This window comes from Ovis aries, chromosome 2 (genome assembly GCF_016772045.2).
Source record: "Ovis aries strain OAR_USU_Benz2616 breed Rambouillet chromosome 2, ARS-UI_Ramb_v3.0, whole genome shotgun sequence".
Lineage (NCBI taxonomy): Eukaryota > Metazoa > Chordata > Mammalia > Artiodactyla > Bovidae > Ovis > Ovis aries.
This window is the reverse complement of record NC_056055.1, coordinates 84,479,222-84,505,460: the sequence shown is the minus strand read 5'-3', so window position 1 is coordinate 84,505,460 and position 26,239 is coordinate 84,479,222. Positions and strand designations below refer to the sequence as shown.

Here is a 26,239-nt window from a genome sequence, read left to right as displayed (position 1 = left end):
AGGCTGATCAGAAGGAGGGGTGATGAGGGAGGGTGCAGGGGGGGGGTTTCAGGCCAAGCCCTGGGGGAGTTTTCTGTACCCACTCTTCATCAAAAAATTCTAACAGAGCAGTTTTTCTTTCACCTTTGCAGGTCCCTGATTTGAGAGGAGAAAATGGCTGTATCATTTGTGGCCTGTGAGTGTTGTGTCTGGTTCCTGTGGTTTGTTTTCCTGCTTTGAAAGCGAAACCATGCACGGCTCCGAGATGGAAAGCAGACCAGGATTTGTCAGCGCGGCCATTCGTCATGTCCCCCAGAGGGGGCTGTGAACTCCTGCAGCCTTGAGCTCTGCCAGCTCACAGACCACCCACCTTGCAGCGCTCCAAAGGCCACCAGGCAGCGTGGGCATGGGGCTCTTCCACCCAGCTGGTCTGAGGCCTCAGCCAGCTCCCACCCACCCTTGGGGATGCAGGCCTGAAATTAACCACAATGATGGACTTTGGACCTGGCAGTCCAGGTCCCTTGCAGGGCGATTCTGAAGTGGGCCCAGGGTCAACTTGCAGCATGGACAGAGCCGCTCAGATCTGCTTCACAGCAGAGCCGGGGAGGAAATCACTTTACTGCTCTGTGAAAAGTCGTTTGGCTATGTTTAAGTTGAACTCCTTTGTTTTTATTGTTCTGCAGAAAGCTAGTTGTAAAATGCTCTGATGTACAGCAAACAGCAAATGTCTGCACCTGTCTGGCTGGGGGAGGGTGGGGGGACTAGGGAGGCACTTGGAGGCATCGCTGTAAGAAGAAGTTTCTAATGCAGCTGTCCCAGACAGGTCACCAACGATCAGCAAGTCCATCAGACCCACCTGGGAACTCAGGAAAGATGCCCTGGTCTGTAGCAATCCACTCAAATCTTTGGGGCTGGCAGCCTGGAATCCATATCTATAACACGTCTCCCTGGTGAATGTTCTGAACTAATTTAAGAACCAGAGCATGGGTCCATGTTGATTGTACAACTCCAAATCTGGGGAACGTTTCTATGTGTGAGCCCAGGAGGATGTTCTGGTCTCCAGGGAATCAGAGGCAGCTGGAGCTGTTCCCAGAGCTGATCAGCAGGGCCAAAAAGGAGGATCTTATTTGCTTTGCCAGGCTGTGTCAAGTCTGGAGCAAATGAGCATAGCACTGAAGCCTTCTGAATCCATAGAAGTCTGGTATAAATATGCCAGCTCGACCTGGAACAATAGCCTATGGCAGAGTGGGAGTTGACTGCATCTGGGCTCAAGGAGGAGCAGGCTGAGCCTAGAGCTTGTATTTTAAGACTTGGTTCACTCTTGTGTTTGTGTTCATTTATTGTAGGACTGTCTCACTACAATTTTAATAAAGGCAAACCTGGAACAGAAAAACATGGAAGCATGTGCTTTCTTACTTTCTCACATTTAAACCTATTGGACATCTCATCTCATTTGTTGTGGGAGTATGCATCCAAGACCCTGTACCGGGACCCAGGGTTAGACTCCAAGCACTCAGCATCCATCAACAGTGTGGACGGGACTCTCCTTGCAACCGCAGGGACAGCAAGCCCCCAGCTTACCCTGACCTTTCAGGGTTTCCCAGAAAGTGCTGAAGTAATCCACGTCTCCAGGCTCCCTCCCACTGACCCCGGCTCAAGAACGCACTCAGAAGAGGACTGGGCTCCGGGGATGGGCTCGGTTTCCAGCCGTCCTGGACCATGCGGTGCTTTGTCAGCCCCCACACTGGAACGGCGACTCCTGAGTCAGGTTTCCTGACTTCATGACTTCAGCATGTGTGGCCGAAGGGACCCAGCGGCCATGCTCTCCACAACATCTGGCATGCTCTGTCTCTAGGGCTTCGTCTTGCAAATTTTCTAAGGAAAAAAAAAAAAAAAACCTAATTGTCTCATTTCTTTCCCATTGGGTATCAGGGTGAGTTTTAGTGGGAGGAAGGTATGCTGGGGGAAGAAAAACGGCTGTTACTTCTTCTCATGCATTATCTGTCTTTGAAATCCAGTGATGAAAATGTCTGTGGGAGGGAGGAGGGGCTTTGGCAGGAGAACACATTCCAAGACCTGCTGGCCTGGGCTGTCGGCTATCGTATGTTCTCCACAAATGATTTATATTAGCACAGTCAGTGTTCCTGAGGTGGGGGATGACCATCCCTGGCCATGACCAAGTTTCCTTGGAAAAACAAAGAGAAGGAAGAGCTAATGGTACAACTGGTGTGAGGAGAGAAAGAGGAATTAGAAGAAAAGCACATGATGAAACAGGGATTTTTAAAAAAAGAAATAGCTGGAGGGGAAGAGCTAGGAGAAGATTTTCTACTTTATAAGAATTATTTCTATTTTCCTGATCATCCTCTTTCACTTGTAAAAGGAAAGGTGTTTTTTTTCATTGTGTTAATATTCCAGAAGTACTTCACTGTATCAGACATTTGAGAACTGTTGATTTAGGAGTTTCTCTTTATGGTAGAATAGATAAACTCTTAGCCAATATTTGAAATTCATTCAGATTTAGTAAAGATTCAGGGAGGTGGTGGTGGTTTATTCACTAAGCCATGTCCGACTCTTTTGTGAGCCCATGGACTGTAACCCACCAGACTCCTCTGTCCATGGGATTCTCCAGGCAAGAATACTGGAGTGGGTTGCCATTTCCTTCTCCAGGGGATCTTCCCAACCCACGGATCTAACCTAGGTCTCCTGCATTGGCAGGCAGATTCTTTACCAACTGAGCCACCAGGAAAGCCCCAATTGTAATGATTCATGAGAAAGGTTTAAAAATTACTGTCACTGGTTAGTGAAGTTGTTTGCTTTGTGGACAGAGACAAAGGTCAAAGTGAGGCTATCACTGGGTTTCTTCTTTCTTCTTTTCATTTCCCTACTTTTTTGCTAAAAGAACAATTTTTAAGAGGATAAAGGCTACCAAATCCATTCATATTTGTGATCATCATGGAACCTCGGACTTGCACATTCTCATATGTAACTGTTTTTCACGTGGTAAGGACTGAAAAAATGGTCTTTAAAATGGATACAGGCAATGTTCTTGGTTGTCAGCTGATAACTTAGCATTGGCACCACCTCCTGCTATACTCTCCTCTGCATCACAGGGTGGGGGAGAGCCTCGAAACACATTTCTTACAAGTCTTCCCCTCTGTGGTTGTGGCTTAGGGTCTCTTTTCAGAGGCCCTTGCACAAAGTTTGGAAGCCAGAGTTTTCCAGAAAGATTTCCAGGCAGATATATCAGCAGATACGGGGGTTTCCAGGAGAGCTCTGGAGAATCACCTGCTCCTGGAGACTTGAAGTCCACAGTGACTTCCGGGGAAACTTTCCAGAGTGACCCACTCCAGTGCTGCCAGCAGCTGAGATCAGCACTGGGAGTTTCCCTGACCTTAGCTCCACAGCCCTTCCAACATTTTTGCTTGCCTCTGATTCTCTGAACTGAAGTCATTACTGCTTATAATACTTAGACTGGCTTTTTTTTTTTTTTCTTTTTAACACTCTGCAAGGCATACAGGGTCTTAGTTCCCCAAGTGAGACTCCAATCCAAGCCCTGCTGCATTGGAAGCAGAGGGTCCTAACCACTGAGCCTCTAGGGAATTCCCTAGAATGGCTTCTATCTCTCTGAACAAGCTCTGAAAATGCAGCAAGCCATTGGGATAGGATGAAACCACTTTGGGAGGGAGTGTAGATCAAGAAGAGGACAAAGACGCACACAAGCTATGTCTTTCCTTCCTCTGCCTTGTGCCGACAGGCTGCCTTCCAGCTCAGCAGGCCCATTCCCAGTCTCAAAGACCCCTTCTGATGCTCATCGGAGCTAAGAAAAAATGGTGCCCAGCCTCCACAAATATTCCTTCTCTGTTTTAAAGAAACAGCCTTTACTTTAAGTATCCTGTTATACAGATTGCAAATGTTAATAGCACAACCTCTAGAACATATTGATTCAGGTTTAAAAGGAACCACCTGTGTCCAACATTAACTCAATGGAATAGTCTGTAAAAGCAGAGTAACTGGAGAGAAAAACAATGTTTTTGTCTCTTTAGTTTATCACTGGTTTCAGCAAAATCAACTGTTTGCTTCAGAACACAGTCTCTGTAAACCAGAAAACTGAGATCACTAAAGGGAGGCACTGAGCACTGCCAGCATATACGAACACTCAAAAAATTCACTGAATGAGTTTTTGAAATCACAGAGAGCACTCCAGGAGATGTGACAATCAGGACAAAATACTCTCTCTTACATGTAGAAAGAGCACTAAAAATGGTAAACTCTTCCATGGGGGAGCTAACAACTCAAATCCTTCCAAAACCTGAAATCAACACAATATTGTAAAGCAATTAGCCTTCAATTAAAAATAAATAAATAAAGTCTGAAAGTGTTAGTCGTTCAGACATGTCCAGCTCTTTGTGACCCCATGTACTATAGCAAACCAGGCTCCTCAGTCCATAGAATTTTCTGGGCAAGAATACTGGAGTGGGTTGCCATTAAAATAAATAAATTTGATTATTAAAAAACCCTGAAGCTAAAGAGGTTCCATCCCCAGGGAATCTGAATTTCTGGATCTCTAAGAAAGAAAGGAATGTGAAGCTCTATCTTTCTAGAACCACTTCTAAGAAGTACTTAACAACACAGGAATTATTTAACTGGCACACCAGCCAGAGCACCCAAATAAACAGCTCTATTTTCCAACTAAGGAATCTCCTTGAGATATCTCAGAAAATTAATGTTGAAAACAACACAGGCAGCTCTTACATTCTGAGATGGTGCGCGCGTGCGCGCGCGCACACACATACACACACACACACACACACACACAAGAACAACACAGACAATGATTTGGAATGACCTCAGAGCACTGTTTCAACCTTTGTTTCTTCCTGTGGCAAAACCATACTGGAATTTAGAAGCTCTAAGTTTGAATCTCAGGACTGGCCAGTTTTTAACTGAGTGGGCCTGGGAAAAATCACTTTGCTCTGATTTGATTTTCTTCAGCTATAAAACACTGATGATGACATGTACGCACGTACCTTACAGACCCCCATGATTACCGTGAGGATAAAACTATGAGTGTGAAATGTCTTAGGAAACAGAAATATTCTCAGTGTACAACCCACAAGTAAAATCTTGTATTCTTGTTTATGATAATACTATTCAATTCCCCAGATTTTAAGTGAAAACTCTTAATGACAAAAACCCTTGCTAACTGATTCCTAAGACATAGGAGTAGATAGTGATTTTATTCTACTAACAAACAGCAAATCTACAACCACACAGCACTGCCATTATACACACATACTTACAAATAGGGAAGTCCAGAGCAAAGTTGTTATGGCAACAGCTGGACTGTGAGTATGAGATTGGAGTGGACCATGTCCTCACTAATAAATGTCAGTTTGATTGGAATTACTTACTAAAGTAGAGCTTACACAAAGCCAAAAAGGAAAACCAAAGCTTTCTTGATAAAATGGAATCCCAAAGCATAAATAAAAGATTCCACCTGAGAAGAATGATTTATTATCTCTCACTCAAGAAAAGGACTCTCAGTCCATTCTATATGACCACATCTCTTAAGCTGTTGGCTACTGGTTTATAAAAAGCTCAGGCAAGTGTGTCCATAAGGAGACATACAAAAGCATGCGCATGCACGCACACACGCACACACACACACACACACACACACTACACAAATATACAAGTTCAACTAAAAGAAAAACTAGAGGTTATTGGTTACTTGAAATGAAACTAGGTATATCTTTGCCCTAAAAAACCAAATTATCCCACCTTTAGGTCAGAACCACTAATACAAGTTTACATCAGCCAAAGAGAGTTTGGTATTCAGGAAACCTGAGACATTAAAGTGAGGCTGTCACAAAAGAAAAGAAACTGAATGTCTAAAACTTAAAAACCCATCATACCTAGCATGAAGACGTGAGTGAATTTATTCTGCCTCAAACCAATTTGGACCGTATATAATTCACTTCCTTATAAGCTATTTGATTAGAAAGGCTGGAAATAATCATGTTACCACATAAAATCCTTCTTTCTCCAAGTTCTCCAAGCTACCAGAGATATGACACACTGGAAAGAGTCTGTACCTTTTTGTTAGGAAGATACCAAGTACCTTTCCTAAGAGCAGGCATCTTGGAATGGATGGTCACAATGAACTTTTTCTGTTTTTTAAGTCATGCATGAACTAAATGTCTCCCTTCGTCAACATAATTTATACAGCTTTATAAAATGAACGTCAGACTTTTTAAGGTTTTTAAGGTCATTATATTTATGTTTCATTTATAAGGCATGATCAGACATAATCATCACCACCCTATACATGCTACACACTAAATCACTTCAGTCATGTCCAACTCTTTGTGAACCTATGGACTGTAGCCCACCAGGCTCCTCTATCCATGGGATTCTCTAGGCAAGAATACTGGAGTGGGGTGCTATGCCCTCCTCCAGGGGATCTTCCTGACCCAGGGATAGAACCTGTGTCTCTTATGTTTCCTGCATTGGAAGACAGGTTATTTACCACTAGCACCACCTGGGAAGCTTAGAATAATTGGGATAAGAGACTGGATCAATGGAGACAAATTTATTTGAGGGTCCAGTGAGCATCTCTGTTATGTTAAAAAAAAAGCTAATCCATAGGAAACAAATATTTCAATTGCACTATACAAACAAAGCTGAAAGCTGGGTTTCCCCTGGATGCAAGCCCACCTCAGGAATTCTACCAAACCTGCAAGAACATAAGACTCCCATTTCCTTAAGATCCTGCATTAATTTGAACTTGTTTGACTAGAACGGGTATAAACAATGAAAGAAGAAGTATTACCCCACATATGAGGAAGGCAGGGCACATCATAGCCCAGACTCTGAACCTCTGAGGTTCCCTTAGTCTGTTCTTCTGGCACTTGTTGGCTTTGTCTTCAAGCTGACTTCCTTCAAGATTACAAGTTAGCTCTCAGCAGCATAGATGGTTACATTTTTCCTTATTCATGTTCAGTGAGCAAAAGACAAAAACTCTCCCCTAACTGTGAACTAAAAATTCTTCCCTTCAGTCAACACGAGTCCCAGGGATACCCAATGGACCAGTAGTTGCCAGGGAACCATCAGGTATGAACTGTCCTATCCCTGGCTCCAGGCATAATGACCAGCAAAGGAGATGGGGTGGTAAGGACTGGCTTAGACCAATCAAGACCCATCCCTGAAATGAAAGACTGAACAAACCTCCCTTGAGTTACAAGGCTGAGTTGGGTACAGACATCGAATACCAAGAAGAAAATAAGGATTTTGTTAGGAAAGAAGAAAGAATGGATGTTAGTAAACAATTGACAATGTCCACCTTAGAACCCAATGAGCTTACCTTACCAGAAGTGGTAAGAATTTGACCTCTGATGGTGTGTCTGGAATTTATGTGGAACAGTGATCCACTGTCAGTAAGAAGGGGTATTTCTAATTAAAAACCCATGTGCTTCCACCTAGCCTCAGAAAAAGATTCTGCATTCCTTAAGAGAGAGGGCTGCAAAGAAACTTAAATACACTGATGAAACTTTATCAGAGCCTAGTATAAGAGCCATAAAATCAGTAGAAACAAAGACATTCCCCATATCAGCAGAACAGAAATAGCAGCTACTGGTTTAGGATAGCAAGCAGCAGAATGGATAAATGTAGCAAAGTAGCAGGAGAAAAGCCCAAAGAAGACAAAAGTCACCTACCATGAAAAAGAAGGAGGCTGGTATGGCTTTGGGAATCAGTATGTCTTTTAGACATGGGCTTGAAGCTGAAAATGTGAAGATAATTCCAGAGTGCTTGGTGAACTGCTAAGAATACTTGCTTAGCCCTCCTTTCTCTCTCAGGGTAGAAAATAATGTTTCTTTTATAAAAGAGGATCTTCCAAGAACTGCCCAAAGGTGAGCAGACTGGATTTCCAGATTGGATTGCATGACCATAGGAAGGCTACAGAATACTACTCCTCTGGGGCAGATCAAGCCTAGAACAAGGCATGGCTTCTTCATCTAAACATGCTTCAATATTTCTATTTTAAAGCTCAGGGAGCTTAAAAAATCAAATAAAATTATGAGCAAACCAAATTTTTTAAAACTGTAATACAGTACATACCAACATAAATACAGACACACACACACAGACACACACACACACACTTGCCTGAAATTGTCATTTCATTAAGACCAAAGTAACTGCTTGGCTATGTCATCTTGAATTAGGTAGAAAGGATAGACTGTTCCAGAAGGCTAGCTGTCCATAACATATTCCAACAAATAAATCTACTATAAAATTATGAGTAGCCATGAATTATAGAATCAAGATTCAAATAATTTGAATATAATTTGACAGTGCAAATGTTGGGGAAAAAAAGATCAGGGACAAACACAAAGTCCATTACTTCGGTTGAAAGAATCAACTGTACAGACAGGATAATACCAGCTTAAGAGCTATGAGTTTTGACCAGGTCTGTCAGCTGACCATGATTTAATATGTGATCATTAGGGTAATGCAACTACTAAAAAATCAATATAATATTTAGATCATGGCAAGTGATAACTCTTTTTCCAACTGGATCAGACCACATTTGGGATCCTAGATAACTGAAGTAAATGAATGACAATGTTGACAAGTAAGTAAGGAATATTCAGAGGAAAAGGCAAGGGGGAAAGTTTGGGAAACTATATCATAAATATAGCAGAAAAGGCATCATTTAGAGTTGGAAATAAAGTTGTTCTGTTATTCTAGAGAGCAAAGACTGAGGCAGCAGATTTGGGATCTTTGCACAAACAAGTGGACACCATTAAATGTCCTATCTCACATTCCTGGAAAGCAAAAGGACAAGCTCTGGAGCCAGTCAGCCTGGGTTCATACCTGGTTCTGCCACATACTGACTCTAACCCTAAGCAGGTTACTAAAACACCTGATTGCCTCAGTTTCCTCATCAGCAAAACGAGGATACTAGGAGTCCCTACCTCAGAGAATTCTGATGAGGAATACATAAGTTATAAGTAGAGTACTTAGAACCTTGCCTGGTAAATCGTAAGCACTGTAGACATCTTTGCTATCAATACAACGAACCAGCTTTTTCACAAATAAAAATTCTATGTGCATTGGTTTGCTAAGGCTACTCTTTAAAAATACCACAAACTGGGTGACCTGAAACACAGAAATTCATTGTCTTACAGTTCTGGAGGCTACAGGTCTGAATCAAGGTGTTGGCAAGGTTGACTCCTTCTGAAGGCTGTGAGAATCTGTTCCATGCCCCTTTCTTAGCTTCCGGTAGACCACTGGTAATTTCTGGTGTTCCCTGACTTTTAGAAGAATTACCCTGGCCTCTGCCTTCATCTTCACATGGAGCTCTCCCTCTGTGAATGTCTGATTCCATATTTTCTTTTTCTATGGAGATACCTGTCATCCTAAACTAGGGTTCACAGGAATGACTTCATTTTAACTTGTTTATCTTTGTGCTGTGCTTATTTGCTCAGTCGTGTCCGACTCTTTGCAACCCCATGGGCTGTATCCCACCCAGGCTTCTCTGTCCGAGGGATTCTCCAGGCAAGAATACCGGAGTGGGTTGCCATTTCCTTCTCCAGGGGATCTTTCCAACTCAGGGATCAAACCCAGGTCTCCTGCACTGCAGGCAGACTCTTTACTGCCTGAGCCACTAGGGAAGTCACACCAAAGATAACTATTAACACCTTGGTTTATTTCTTCCTGGAAACATGTATTTATATAATTAGGATCTTCTACTATATACACCTTAGAAAACTGATTTTTTACTTGTCATTTTTATCACTCCCATATCACTAAGAATGAGTCGGGGTTGAACATTATGGTACAATATCTGATGATACAACACTGTACCTTATCAGTGCACCGTATGTCAAACACCGATCTATTTATTAACAAACACATCACTGAATGGCTACTCTGTGCCAGGCACTGTTCTAGGTGCACAAAATAAAGCAGCTACCTGACCCAATTCCTGCCCTCATGGAGTCTGCAGTCCAGTACAGGGATTTAGGCAATATATATTCAACAAGCTAAAGCATGCAGATACAGGTGTTAAGAGTAAAGCGGGAAAGAGAAATAGGAAACACATGTGTGGTGAGGGTGCTTCTATTTTAAGTTAGGTGGTCACAGAAGGCTATTTTGTTTATTTGCAATTTATCTCTGTAAAGCCCTATATCCAAACATGGTCACTTTAAGAGTTACTGGGTATTAGGACTTTACCGTGTGAATTTGGAGGGACACAGTTCAAACCATACCTATGTCACTTGTTATTGTTGTTGCTCAGTCATTCAGTCATGTCTGACTCTTTGCAACCCCATGGACTGCAGCACATCAGGCTTCCCTGTCCTTCACTATCTCCTGGAGTTTGCTCAAACACATGCCCGTCAGGTCTATGATGCCATCCAACCAACTCATCCTCTGTCACCACCTTCTCCTCCTGCCCTCAATCTTTCCCAGCATCAGGGTCTTTTCCAACGACTCAGTTCTTCACATCAGGTGGCCTAAGTATTAGGGCTTCTGCATCAGTCTTTCCAGTGAATATTCAGGGTTGATTTCCTTTAGGATTGGTGGGTTTGATCTCCTTGCTGTCCAAGGGACTCTCAAGCGTCTTCTCCAGCACAACAATTTGAAAGCATCAATTCTTTGGTGCTCAGCCTTCTTTATGGTCCAACTCTCACATCTGTACATGACTACCTATGTCACCAGGGAGCTTTAAAAAGAGGTCAGAGGGCCTATGATCAGAGATGCTGCTAGTTTAATCCTCCAATGTAGCTGATTGAGGAAATGTTTTTACAAAACAATTATAGGTCAAATCAGGGCTCACATCACGCAATTTAAGGTGCAATAAAAAGCTTGATTTCTCAACCCAGAGACCTGACTTGGCCTCACAAATTACAGTGGTAAAAGGACTGGGAAATATTATTGTTACTTCCTTTATTCATTTTCCTGTAGAGACAGCAGAGGGAAATAGCACCTTCTGACCCCTTCAAGGCTGCATTCTTGCTTCAGCCTCCTTTTTGCTCAACAAGTTACAAGCACCCAGTACAGCAGTGCCTAGGGGATAATAATAGTCTATCACTTATGGAGAGTGAGACTTTTTCCATCTTCATGTCACTTTATCCTCCCAACTATCATCATGGAGACTATGGACATCAAATAGCCTCCTACTCATTTCCACATGAGGGAACTGAGGTTAAGCTTTTAGTCTGGGATCATGTAATTAATCAATGGCAGTGCTGTGATCAGGTTTAAGTTTCCTGATAATCTATCAATTATAAGTCAATTGATTGAGCATCTCCTATTTGTTTAGTACTGGGTTAAGTGTTGAAGACTGAGACCAAGTATCGGTCAAATCAAACCTTTGAAACTTCCAGCGTTGAATTAGAAGCTACACCTGTCAAGACAACACAGATTCCCACTCGCTCTTAGCTAAGTCATGACCATAAAACCTCTCAGCACATTATTTTTTTGTCTTGGCACAAACTACATGCAGATCACCTACAGGACTTCAACCTCCCATTTGAAGCAACATTTTGAAATGCTGTACTCCTGCTCCTTTACAGAACTGCTCTCTCAATTCTTCCTCTGTCTCAGGAAGTTCTGGAGACTGTATCTCTGCTCTCCTTTCCAGACCCATGCTGTGGAGAAAGTGGCACTGCCATCTGCATGGGTCATCTTGCCACAGAAAGCAACAGCTTAGACTTTTCCAGGGTTCTAAAACCACCTCCACTTCTTACACCGACTCAGCGAAGAGCAGAGTGTGGCTCCCCACTGAGTCCCAGGACAGCCCTGCTGAGTACATCCGTGAGATGTGCTTCATAACAAACAACCACAAAAATCTCAGCAGCAATCAGCAAAAAGCTCTTATTTTTCACTCGCACATCTATGAGTTGACAGGGATTTGGCTAGTGATGGAGACTGAGTGTGGCTGGGCTTGGTTCCAACCTGTGGGTTGGGTTTTGAGCTCCCCCACGTCTCTCATCTTCACTGGAAGGGCACTTTCTTGAGGTGTGTCCTTTCCATGGCGAAAGTAGGAGCACAAGGTGGCAAGTCCCATCTCATGTGTGTATTTCAAACCCGGGCTCACAATTCATCTGCAAACCTCCCACTGGCCAAGGCAAATCACTTGGCCCACTCTAGAGTCAAAGGGCAGGAAAGTACACCTCCCTACCAGGAAGTCGCGTAAAAGGTATGCAGCTACAACTGCTCCAAGGGAATGACGGGTCAGATCAGTCATTTGCTTGCCCTGGGAAGGCAGCGGTCCAGTTCTTCAGGATGCCCGTGATGGCTCGCCCTAGGTACCCACTTTTCCAGCAGCACCGAGTCTTGTCTTTGACCACGGAACTCTCCTGCCTGACCCTTTCCTCCCCAGATTCCATGACACCACCTCAAAAGCAGCTCTTCCCTTCTCATGCTGCTTTATTAAAAGCTTTCTGCCAGGCCGGGAAGTTGAGGAATCCCACCTGCATCTAATAGACGATAATTTACTAATGTAACCCAGCACTGTGTGCTTTTTCCCTCAGTCTGCAGCCTGCCTGTTGCATTGTTGTTGGCCAAGCTCCAAAAATCATAATAAGAAAGGGAAAAAAGAAACTATTTAGAAGATGATTATCCAAATATCCAAGGTATTCTCTAGGTAACGAATCCATATTGAGTGAGACTACCATTTGGAACACTAATGTAAGGGGAAGAGAAAATGAACAATTCCCTTTAAAGTAAGTAAGTCCTACAAGTCTATCTTTGTAGGCCCGCAACATGGAGCCTCATAGACTTAGCTGTTCACACCTCTCCCATATTTTCAAAGCCATTAACCAGGGTAGACTTGTCAGGGTTTCAACAGTGTAATTGTTTAGCTATAAATTTCCCTGCTGGCTGGGGCCTGAGGTTTCCAATAATCACAGGCAAAGGCAGAAGTCAAAATAGACAGTGCATGAGGGAAGGAAGAGAATGAAGCAGGAGGATTTATGAGGTGGGAGGGCCTGGGGTGGTGTGGAAGGATGAAGGCTGCTAAAGGTAAGGATACAGAAGAGCAGGGTATGGGACCATAGTGGCTCTAGATCAGATTGCAAATAAGGTTTCTGCTTCCTGACAGCGTGCAAACCAGCCTGAGATGCTGGCTCCCTCTCATACAACCAACCTGGAAGAACCACAGAAAGAAGAAGCAAGACTGGATTTGGAGAGCTAACATAAAACTGGGGAAGCCCTTGGTAGACTGAATGTGGGTGGGGACAACAGGTATGAGCGAAGTGATAAAAGAAGCTCCCCAGTTCTGCCCTTGCCATTACCTTCAGGAGACAATCTCCTGCCTTACTGTGGAAAAGAAGACAATGACATTAGCCAGATGGCTGGTGGCACAAGGGTAAAACCAGAACAATGCAACACCCTGTGGAGGGACAAACTGATGGGTTGGTCAGCCGGTCTTGAGCACTCACTCCTCTGCTGGTGGCTCAGTCAGTAAAGAATCCTCCTGCCATGCAGGAGACCTGAGTTCAATTCCTGGGTAGGGAAGATTCCTTAGAGAAGGAAATGGCAATCCTCTCCAGGACTCTTGCCTGGGAAATTCCATGAACAGAGGAGCCTGGCGGGCTACCATCCATGATGTCACAATATTTGGACACGATTGAGCGAGTAAACCACCAAACCACTGCCTCCATGCCCCCTCACCTCAAGGTTGGTGGGTCACATCAAGAGCTATATTCTTCAAATTTGACTCCCACTCACAATGACAGAACACATTTCATGTGGTGACTCAGTATACATAGAGCCCTGAATAAATGAAAGAAAATTTCACAGAAGAATGTGCTTCCATTGGGATGCCCTCCACTTTTTTTCAGCCTATTTTGTTCTATTCCATTCTATTTTTTCTCCCTCTCCGCCCCTTCTCCTTCCTCCTCAGCTGCTCCTCCTCCTCCTCATTTTCCTCCTTGTTCTTCATGTTCTGTTCTTCTCGTTCTTCCTTCTCTCCCTTCCCTCCTCCTCCCCATACCTACACTGGCTGACTCACTAAACTGTTCATGACCCATTAATGGGTTGCCACCCAGAGTTTGAAAAGCTTATCCACAGTGTTCACTTTCTTCCAAGGGCACTTTCTCAGAACACTTAAAAGAGGATTCTGGCCAGAGTTGTGGCCTGTGAAGGGGCAAAAAATTGGGGTAAGATGCTGTAGGGACTTGGATACTCTGCCTTGGAGCTCATCTCTGACCCTTTCTCGGAGCTCCATCAATCTAAAGCCCCTCCTAGTAACCAGACACCTGTTACTAAAGGGGAAAAAAAAGAGTTTTATAGTAGAATGTTATATTCAGGCAAATTATCATTTAAATTTGGGAGCTCAATAGATATATTCTTAAGCATAGAAGGCTTTAGCAGGCTTGCTACACAACAAACTATTTAGACAACTCAGGTAAGAAATAAATCCAGGAGATTACTAAAAGAAATGTGGAAAATAAAGAAATTCAAATAATTACTAGAATTTTTGCTATCTAAAAAATTAAGAAACAAATAAAAATAAATCAGTGTGTTGATAAGAACTCAGAACAAAAGTTTCAAACAATATCAACAAGGGAATGGGAGAAAGGAATGGACAGCAAAAAGAATGAGGATATGTTAACACATTCAACTTGTTCAGGGTAAGATTATACACAGATGATAGATGATCAATAATAGATGATAGGTGGATGGAATAGAGATAGATCTGAGACAGTTGTGGGGATAAGTAGATTTAAGTACAGAAGAGACAGAGACTCTCAGATTAGCTAAATTTTTTGCATATAATTCAACAATATGTGGTTTGTAAGAAAAATTAAAAGAAACAGAAAGATGAAAGGATGAAAAAATATTCAGTGAAAATATGAATCAAAGAAAGTCATAGCATTGCTGCCAATATCTGAAAATGGAATTTAAGACAAAAAAGGGAATATGAACAACAGGAAAGAAGAACTATACATAACCATCACTGGGATATATGAACTTCACAATATAGATTCAATATGTATAAAGTAACAATGATAAAAATGAGAGAAAGAGAAAACAAGGCAACACCCTCCCGCCACAAAAAAAAAAGCATAAACCAAGTAGTCACATTTATACTTAGAGCAACTGATGCTTTCCTACTGTCCTCAGAATAAAGCTCAATATCAGGGCTTGTGAGGCCCTCCATGATGTGGTCCCTTTCACCTCTCTAGCTCCATTCTTTGTACCTCACCCTCTTCAATACTTTCTATAAAGGATAAAGACAAGATAAGGAGAAGGGGATGGAGAGGGCTAAGATGAAGGTGAGAAGGCCCACTGTGCTGGAGGTGCACTAAATGGTTCTTGAAGTCCGGATGGCAAAGATCAGAAGAAGTCACAGGAGGGATGAGACTGAAGCCAGGCAGGGACCAGCTCAGCCTAGGGCCAGTAAGCCATGCCAAGGAATCCAGGCTTCATCCCACAGCCAGATAATAGGGAGCCTTGTCAGGGTTTTGATCAGGCTAGTGACTCTTGGCCAGTACATAATCCATTTATCGGTCTGGATTGCCAAAGGCTACAAGGGTATGAGAAGGGAGAAACTGTTGTGAGCTGGTGATTAAGGCTGAAAGAGGCAGATCATTTAGGCTGATGAAAAAGAAAGGGGAAATCACTGGGGAAAGGAGACAGTGACTGACGAGAAACGAAGCTGGGAATGAGTACAGAGTTCAAAGAACAAATAGGAAAGCCTCCAAGAAATGATGAGCGACAAGGAGGAGGGTAGGAAAGACAGGGGCAATTGAGGTAGACACCAAATTGAGGACGTGAGACCTGACTCAACATGTTAGTGCTTCCCCAAACTTTCTTCCCAATGCCATAGGAAAAGGAAACCCAGAACTCTTGGGTGGTGGCTGGAAGTAGACTTCTACAATCTCAGAACGTCTTTGAAATCAATATTTAATCTTTAAAATTCATATGCATTTTGTGTTCTTCTTTATATGAGATCAATCTGTGTGTACATGCTAAGTTGCTTTAGTCACGTTTGACTCTTGGCAACCCTAAGGACTGTAGACCGCCAGGCTCCCCTTTCCATGGGATTCTCTAGGAAAGAATACTGAATTGGGTTACCATGCTCCCTTCTTGACCCAGGGATCAAACCTGCCTCTTTTACGTCTCCTGCCTTGGCAGGTGAGTTCTTTACCACTAGTACCACCTGGGAAACCCGGGATCAATCTGTTTTAATACAAAAACATTTTTAAATTACTTTCTCATGAAAACCCTTAACTTTCCACACCCCAAGAAAGATTTCAGATTAAATTAGTATTCCAGAAAGATGTTTCTGTGACTTCTCACACGTCATGAATGCCAACATCTAAGGGACACCGAGATGCCCAACAGTGAGAAATCCAACATTCCCAGGTAAGCTGTGAAGTGAGAGAGGTATTTGAGGAAGTTAAAAATATGCTGGAGGGTGCTACATAGATGGGACAGTTTGAGAGCCAGGTAAGAGGCTTTTGAGATCATCGCGATGAGATCTTAGACCAGAGGATGGCAGTAGATGAAGGAAAACAACTTACGCGAGAGAAATTCTTGAGGCTTGATGGATAATGCAATACCGGGCAGAAAAGAGGAAAAGAAGGAATCAAAAATAATCCTGACTTTGAACTAGAGGAAGCAGATGCCCAGTCTGAAGAGAAGAAATGTGAAAAGGGGGCCCCTATCCTTCCCAAGGATCAGGAGTAACATATTGACTTCAGCTAGCTGTGCGTGACCACGTGAATGACGCCCATGTGGAAATATGTTATACGAGGAACAAGATCTAAGGTAGAAACACAAATGTGGCAGTCAGGATCATTCTCATGGGGGTCACACACAGTTGACACCACAGAGTGCATGGAAAGCCCGAGTGAGTCAGGAAAAAGAGCAAGCTACGCACTCAACTTTGGGAGATAGTCATAGCTGAGGAGTAGAAAGGGAGAGAGGGGGTTCCATGCACGAAGGAGAGAAAAGTATATCCACCTAACATACAGACATAACATTTACAATTGTAAGTAGCAGGAAAAATTTGAACAAGGAATGGAAAAGGGGAGGAAACATACTGGCTGGTCAAACTGAAGAGTCCTAGGTGTAGACCCTGCCTTCCAGTAAGATCAGATCCTAGTGCTCGAAGGATGCCATTAGAAACTCATCTCTATCCACCTCTTCACTCTTCTTCCCTTTCCAGTGGCTTCATTTTCACACAGACTTTCCAATCCTGATGGGCCTGCCTGGAAGCCAGCCTTTTATCCTCTCATCAACCAAGATGAAAGAAAACTTCTCCATCCCCAAAGTTCCAACAAAAGTTTCCAACAGAAGTTCCAGGTTTGTTTCTGATTGGACCCTCCTGGCTTACCGGATCACCTGGCCAGACCTGGGTCAGGTGCCCCAAAGTCTTTGCACCCATACCTATATGAAGGAAGTCTGGGGGAAAGGGGCTGCCCTCAGTGAAAGATGGTTATGCAACTTCCATAAAAAGGGAGAAGCACAGAGAAGGTGCAGTGAGAGAGGGGAAGGTTTTAAGAAGCTGGGGGTAGAGAGAGGGTGGCCAAACATAGGGGATGTCAAACAAAGCCTAAGGTGGGGGCAATGGAGGTTGCTCTGCCCTTGGCTAGCTGGGAAGCAGGCAGCCCCTCTCTCCGCTGGGTCTCCCTCCTGCCTTAGGAGAGTGAGTCTGAGGACAGTGATGCCCCCTCCTCAGCTTCTGCCCCATTCATTCCCAACCTGGCATCCAGAGCCCTGGCTCGCAGCCCCTCATCACCATGCCCTCCCAGAGACTTGCCACAGCCACTTCAGCTGGAGCCTGCATGCCTCTCAGACAATAAAAAGTCCCTCTGGCTTCAGCAAGCGGCCTTGTAATGCAACAGCCAGGTCCTTCCTGACTGGACTTCTCACCGCACACATCATATGATTCCTTCTTTCCCGGCAGGTAATTTTTCCAGTGAAAGAATCACCCCTCCCCTGGACTTTGCCTCTGACGCTCCGATTGTTTGCCAGAGGAGCACCAGCAATGCTCCTTGGCTGGACTTCAGAGTCCCAGTTCAGCTGGGGTCGGGGGTAGGGTGCTAGGCTGGGATTTAACCAAGGGCCCCAAGGGGCTCATGTTACATGAATCACCTCCCCAGCACCCCGAGACATCAAACCACACTTCACCTCTCACTCTTTCTCTCCTGGCTGCTTCGCTCATCGGCGTTTAAAGCAGAGCATCTGAAACACCCTAGCAGGCTCCCCTTTTCATGAGAGTGAGCGAGGAACAGAGAGAAAGACAGACACACAGATGGATGGAGAGAAGTGAATCCTGTGGACAGTGAGGATGAACATGGATTGCAAACTTCTGCAGCGGGATGGGGAGCAGGGGCCAGCATGTCCAGTGCTGCACTCCAGACCCGGATGGCCTGACAGCAGCTCCCCTGAGGAATCTGAGTGGGCTCTTTCTTGTGTGATGTTGTGAGGTATGTCGGCATTCCTGGGTACCATCAGCCTCCTCCAAATGACCTGAGTGGGGGTGTGAATAGCAAGCTCTCACCGCCTTGGGCTGCGCAGAGGGAGAGGCTGGGAATTCTGTTCCAGAGGTTTCCTCTTGCTGTGAAAATCAAGGCAGACATGCTTCATCCTCAGCTCCCCAAATACCCTTGAAGATCAAGGGGCAGATAAACTAATCTATTATAAATTCTAATGCAGTTCCCTGACCAGAGCCTCTTCTCCTTCGGTGCCCCAAGCGTTAGCCAATATTTCATCAAAACCAGCTCCCTTCTGCAGGCCCATGTCCGTTCCTCCCACTCGCCCCAAGAGGCTTGCACACTGGCGCCTTCTCTGTGCACGTGTTACACACACACACACACACACACACACACACACACACACACACACACATACACACACAGCTGGACCCATCCTTTCTGATTTATGATCCTATCTTGTCCAGTCTGGCTTAAAATGATCATTTTTCGCTCTCAGAATCTTTGAATCCCAGGAAAGGAGGCTTTAAAGCACCAAAAAGATGACACACACGTGCGCACACACAAACACACATCAACGAGACTCTCAGAGCTTTTCCACGAGATATTCGTTTGCAAGAACTTGTCTTTTTGTGATTTCAGCCTTCCTCCTTGTACCATCTAAGCCTCATCTCCAGCGTAATGAAGGCAAATCCAAGCCCAGGAACAGCCCAACCACTCCTATGGGTGGCCCTGTTTGTTTCCTGGCAACCAGGACATCCACCTCATCTGCTTGGAGACCTCATACAGCCACTTCAATGCCTGCTCCATCTTAGTTCTCCCTCCTATAAAGTGGGTCTAATACGCCCACCAGGAGTCAAGTTGTGAGAATTCATGCGTTAACCCTTTGGGAAGATGAACACATGATTATCACCATTCAGCTGGGGAAAGGCCAGGTCAGTCTGACCCTGAGACCCTGTCTGGATGAGCAGTTTAAGAAAGCATCAGAGTTGAGCAACTGGGGGTGAGCAAAGAAGAAATGGCCCCCATAAGAGCTGTATTTCCAGCAGATTATACTGTAATCCCAGACTTATACTGAATAATAGTCATGCTAAGGAAAGCCTCGGCAGGGCTTCCTGTGTGTGCTCCATGCTGTGTGTCAGGTGGATGAGCTCATTTACTTCTCTAATCCACCCTCTGAGGAAGCCCTAGTTTATGGACGAGGAAACAATAGTGGAAAAGTTAAATGATTTGCCTGTGGAGCCAGACTGCACTTTTAATGCCTAAAATATACTGCAGTGAGCAAGGGCCCAAACAAGCTAGCATGTGTGTGGGCACGGAAAGGAGCCTGAAAGGAAACACACGGCAGCAGCCTAGGGTTACAGGTGGTAGGATTACAGGTGAGCTTTTTTCTTTCACTAGAGTTTCTATATTTTACCTAGATTTTCTCATTTCCACAGTAAACATGTATTGCTTTTATGACAATGATTTTTAAGTGTTCTTTTGAAACAGCACCTTCCATTTCTTTTCTCAGACCACTGAGCTTTTTCAGCCAGAGCAGCAGAGACAAGCAGGGCCTGGGCTCACACGGTTAGGCAGGCTCAAGCCATTTCCACCAAGACAAGCAGAAGGACTGAGAAGCAGTTTAGTCTGCTATTAAGAAATACCATCATCAGGGAAGTGGAATGTGGCCTCTTGCGCCCCCAATCCAACCAAGTTCCTGATGTCTGTGGACAGCATTGGGTAGGCAATGGGAAGGATGGAAAGACACCTAGATGAGGGTCTGGAGACCAGATTTCTAGATTTTTCTCTTACATTTTTTCATCTTGTGGTAGCCAGCTAATTTCTTTACCATATGAACCAGATTCCTCACCTTCTAACCTCTGAGATTCCAAGATAACCCTAGGACATGTTGTGTGAGTGCCAGCCACACTCCACACTCACGTCATCACCACAAAAAGCCTATGGAGTTGACCTTGATATTCCCATTTCACAGATGGAACCCTGAAGCTCCAAGACTAAACATGATCAAGGTCACAGGGCAGGTAAGCCAATGAATGAGGCTGGATGCAAACCCAGGTACACCCAAACCCCAGCATTAGGAGTTCTTTTTTGAGTTAATCATGTTGTCAGAATTCTAATGCCAACCTTCCAAAGGTCCTGGCCCAATCCACTACTTCCAGCTATGTGTCAAAGTGGTGTCAATATTATCATTACCACTTTGGAGGTTGCTTTTTAAGCAAAGTGCTTTGTAATTCTCATTCTCTTTCAGCCCATTCTTCTCCCCTTCTTGTCACGAAGGCTCCACCAAGTCCTTCAGGGCCTCTCAAGCTTTCCCAGGCTCATCAGAAAGAGAGCTCAGCTCTCTGGCACCCACAGAGAGACAATCACACATTAGCCTCTAGGTGCTGGCCCATAAGCTTTTCCCAGAACGGACCAGAAGTGGGAGGGAGGAGGGAGCTCGCACTGCACCCAGTCCGTTAGCTCTTCAGGCAGCCAGCAATAATGGAGAACGTGATAAGCTGTCACTAGAAGCCAGCTCAGTTCTCTGAGACTTAATGGTACAATAACACAATAGGGTCAGACTAAAAAGGTTCCCTTATGAAAATTTTATCAGCAACTTTGGTAAATGGCTATGGGAAAGGTGCTTTGCTCCCAGGCAGACCTGGGACCCGATTTTACAAGGTACAGGCGGCCCGCATTGCATCACCCCCACAAGATATTAAGGGCACTCAAATTGAATTAACACCAAATCAAGCCAGTGCACTTAACAATACAAATGCACTTAAGGGATGCCTCAGGATGATTTGTGACTAAAGAAAGCAAAGAAGAAAACGGCCTGCAAGCCACAAGGGTGGTGTTGTGTGTCATATACAGGAAAGGCCATAAGTAGAACTTAGAATGCCGGAAAACCTTAACTTCAGGGGCTCTCAAATACCTTAGACACAACTGTAAAGTAGAAGGCCGCTTTTGTGGTATGCAGAAACAACTGATAAATAAATTACAGCCAATTTTCTTAGTGGCATAGTCTCCATTACCTCTGACAGCGGTGTAACTACTCTACTAAGATGATAAGAGGCAAATAATGGCATATCAGGTAGCGCCCCAGGAAATTCTTTGCCAGTTGCCAGGTCTCTTCATGACAGTGATGACACAAAGATCCTCAGCGAGAGCCAAGTGATGAGAAGTGACAGCTCGCCAGGCAGACCGTGACAGGTTCTAAAAAGAATCAGCTGCAAATGTCCCTGGCAGATGGGACCCCGGAGTCGGGGCTGGCCCCTTGGTCTCCTTCCTTTCCCGGTCAGCATTCGTCCACACACATTTCCTCCTTGCATGTCCTACTCCTTCACTCTCTGCCTCCCTCACCCTCTTCCCACACCGCTATTCTCACCCCCTCACCTTCTTTCTCTTGAACAGACCTTGTCTACTGAGCTGGAAGACAGTTTGGCCATCTTCATAGATGAATGGCTCTTCTGAGATTATCTTGGAAACTTGGACACATTCTGGACTTGGGAGAATTCAGGGGGAAAAAATGGCCTCACTGGGGATTCCTTTCCATCAAGTGAAATACACACAAAAGCATGCTTTTGTTATCCTTCCAGGAAAGAGCTGTCTCCACGCAGGGTCTTACTCTGAAAACGGGCTCCATTTAGGTTGGAGGTGGCCTAATTTTGTCAGAGTTAAAGCAATTGCTTTTCAAATCATGAGGTGGCTTGGAAACTGGGGCAGGCAGGTTCCATTTTTCACTATAGAGAAAAAAGTTCTCGAATATCAAGACAGACCATTCCTGGACACTGCTGGGTCCCAGCTCACTCCAGGAGGCAGGCATTATCATGAGAGAAACCAGGAGGACACGGAGGTCTCTGTGTCTGGAATGACAGATCTTGGGCCCTTGCTCTACTAGAGCTCAGTTCTGTGGTTCTGAGTTATTTGACTTCTTTAGTAACATAGAGCCACTCACATCTTTTCTAATGTCCTCATGGGACTGTCTTGAAGAGGCATCAAAAGTAATTACTGGAAAAATCTTTGCAGCTAGGAACCATCCACATGTATAAGGCATTGTTATGATGAAAATAATCTACAAATCCCACATTTGTAGCAGACCCATTTCTTACCAAACCAGTCCTAAGTCCTAAGAATGAATATTCAGACTACCTGGTTTTCCATAACAGCAGCCTCCTCTCAGATAATCAGAGAAAGAGAAGAACAAACAAATGTGAAGGAAATCCACTAAAATCCTCAAACTTCATCGCACCAATGACTTGTAAGCTTCTCCCATATTGAGGGCTTCCTGGTGGCTCAGATGGTAAAGAAGCTGCCTGCAATGCAGGAGACCTGGGTTTGATCCCTGGATCAGGAAGATCCTCTGGAGAAGGGAATGGCAACCTATTCCAATATGCTTGCCTGGAGAATTCCACGGACAGAGGAGCCTGGTGGGCTACCGTCCATGGGGTCTCAAAGAATCGTGCGTGACAGAGTAACTAACACTTCCCATACTGAACTTTGAAGTCAAATGATGAATGGTATCATTCTTGGCATTTTCCAGCTCACCAAATACATCTGCAGGCATGTGACAGGACATCTTGCTTCTCAGAGGAAGCCAGAGATCTGTCCCACCCTCTGATCATCCTCAGAGAGGTCAGCCAGCACAACAGGTGACAGCATCGCATGACACACAACCTTCTGGGCCCTTTTCCTCCACCCTGGACACCTGGAGTCCCTGCCCATATACTGCCCCCCACGTACTCTGTTCTTCTATGTGATCCTCCATACACTTACATTGCTTGCTGTGCTGTGCTAAGTCGCTTCAATTGTGTCCTACTCTGTGCAACCCTGCGGACTACAGCCTGCCAGTCTCCTCTGTCCATGGGATTCTCCAGGCAAGAATACTGAAGCGGGTTGCCATTCCCTCCTCCAGGGGATCTTCCCAACCCAGGGATCGAAACTGGGTCTCCTGCATCTCCTTCATTGGCAGGTGGATTCTTTACCACTACAGCCACCAGGGAAGCCCATTTATATTGCTTACTTCTTACCTGTTATTAGCCCTCTTTCCTCAAGCAAAGTTCTTTGAAGCTCATAAATCATTATTCAACAGTGGTTCATCCAGTCAACAAATATTTACTGGGGGCTTACTACGTTCTCTGCCTGGTGCTAGGTCTCAGGAATATAGGGGTAAATCAGACAACACCCCTAACTCAAAGAGCTTACTTTCTATATCATTGTCCCTTTCTTAACCCCACCTTTGGTTTCTCTATAATCAGAAATGCAGAATTCTAAGCTGAGCACACCTCTCTAGTAAGGCAAACCTCTATAAATTGGAACGGAAGAACAATGTGTGTTACCTAGGAGCCCCCATGCGTATGTCGCTAACTGCATCCTTCAGACAGAATTCACTCCTCCCTCTGCTGGGCTTCCGTAGACTCTCACATACTTCTATCACATAATGTGTTCAATTATTTGTTTGAGTGTTGCTCTCTCCCCCAAACACTCCAAACTTTTTGGCTTGGGCACCCTGCTTTTCTTACTCTTGCCCAAATCCAAAGCACATATCACAATACTTGGTCCTCAGCCAACATTCAGTAAGCCTATGTGGAATGAATGAATGAATCTGTCATCTCTCTACTTTCTCTGTTTATGACCATCTTCCCTTTCTTCTTTCTTTTCTATTATCCCCAACCTCAGCCTATGATCCAGGGAGGCAGTGTATCTCAGTGGTGATGACTTACACTTTTTCTGGAGTGTTTTGGGGTTGGCTCCTGTTGGCTTGCAAGAGCAGATTGTTAAATATTTGGGATTTTTTTTCAGCTGATTTAACTGTTAGAAACTTGAAATTGGTCATGGTGGAAGTATTTACATGATGGAAATTAGTAAATACTCTATATCAGGCATTTAGGGTTTTGTTTTGATTTCAGTTTTTTGGAAGCCTGTTTGTCAGCCCACCACTGCCCTGATTTAGCCAGACTTGGAGTTGCGACTCAGCTTGGACACTCATTAACTGTATGACCTTGAACAACCTGCTTGGTATCTCAAAGACTCAATTTCCTCATCTATAAAATGGGGATGATAATTATAACATCAAGGGGTTATTGTGGGCCTTTAAGTGACCTAATGTTTATAAAGTGCTTAGCAAGGTTCCTCATACATAGTATGTAGCCAATAAAAGCAGTTTATTAGTATTAGCATTATTCTCTGGCTTTCCATTAAGGCATTCTTTCATCTAGTCTGTTATACTTCTTTTCTTATACCTGAAAGGATTTATGACAACTTAATAAAGCACAAGCCATAAAATAGAAAATAAAAATCAGGATAAGGGAAAATAAAAAATCATAATACAAAGTCACAATCATTGCGCTATTCTGATTGGATGCAATCTAATAGACTACAACCACAGAATGTTAGTTGGTGATTTCTTAAAATGTCACCAATAGAGTTACCTAAAAGTGACTTAACCTTAAAACATTAGAGTGGACAAGAGATCTTCTTGTTCAATCCCTTACCTTACAGATGGAAAATGGAAGTCAGCAGGCAGGAAAGAATCATTTCTTGAGCACTTCCAGGCATGGTGATGGATGCTTTCACTTTTGTCATCTCCAGGCCGTTCCAATTTGCAGATGAAACCACTGAGGCCAGGGGAATGGCAGGCTCCTCATAAAGCCCCCAGGCTGCTAGCTGTAGAACTAAAACAGCAACCAGACTCCCATGTCCCAGTCCACTCCCTCTGTCTTCCCAGGTACCATGCTCTCTCCTCACTCCAGGAAGAGTTGTTTTGTGATAACAGCTTCCTGAAGATCAGTCTCCCAAGATCCAGTGGAATCATAGTCAAATGGAGAAACTGCAAGCACTGTGGTAGAGGGGACTTCCCAGGGAATTTCCTAGGTCTGACTGTGGCATATGAAAGAAAGACATGCATAAACTCACTGGCAGGAGCAGCTGCTTTTGTATAAAACCCATCCTCATTTTGTGTTAGCTTTTGAAAAGAGAACTGTGCTTTTAATTCAGTTCATTCGTGGTCTTCTCTGAAGTTCAAGTCTTCTTCTGGTCTTATAACTAGATTTTTTCCTAACTTCTACCAAGAACTTCATTTTTCACACAACCTTCTATTGGCATGGTTAATAGGCGCAGAAATCAAATCTCTTTTCCCTTCTTCTTCATCTGAAAGAAGCAGCACAAAACAAGACAGGGGTTAAAGCAATAGATGGGATTGGAGATGGGAGGCCAAGGGAGAACCTGCATAATTCACAAAGTGAATGAATCCTCCATTTATGGAGAGCTGACAGCAATGTCTCATTTATTAGGCCACCACCCTTCTTTGGCAGCAAGCAGGTTGGTGGCCCAGCCTGGGAGTTCTGTTTTATGGGAATAGTGTTATTGCTTTCAGAGCTGTAGCTGACCTCACACCAAATAAACACGTCAACCACTTCTCAAGTCCCTGTTCCCAGGTGTGGCACGGAGGCACTGTGCAAGGCCTCTCATGGCCTCGCTCACTTTTTTCCCTGCCTCCACTCAGAAATGGCTCTCCAGGTCCTAGCGTGGATGCTAACAGCCTCTTTTCTCTCTTTCCCTGTCCCATTCTCCAAATCATCTGTTCCATCTGCCCAAGATCTCACAACTAGACGTGTATTGTCACATTAGTGCAGGTCAAGCTGCTCACCTTCAGAGAAACTTCTGGATAACAAAAGAGGTTCTGGGGGGAGGAAAACCATGGCACAACTCAATTCAAATTCTCTCACACATATCTTTCAAAACTGAAATTGGGCACTTTGTAAATGATTTCTTTTTCCAATTTTTCAAAATATGTCTTTTAATGATTTATTTTTCACACA

At 44.2% G+C, this 26,239-nt stretch overlaps 1 long non-coding RNA gene across 1 annotated transcript; it reads right to left on the bottom strand.

The window, feature by feature from the left end:
- Positions 1–622: 622 nt before the first annotated feature.
- LOC121818649 (uncharacterized) lies at positions 623–25,237 on the bottom strand. The gene is made up of 2 exons (XR_006058673.1): positions 24,914–25,237; positions 623–1,854 (listed from the first exon to the last, which is right to left on the bottom strand). It is a non-coding gene; the product is annotated as an uncharacterized LOC121818649 (long non-coding RNA).
- Positions 25,238–26,239: the final 1,002 nt, after the last annotated feature.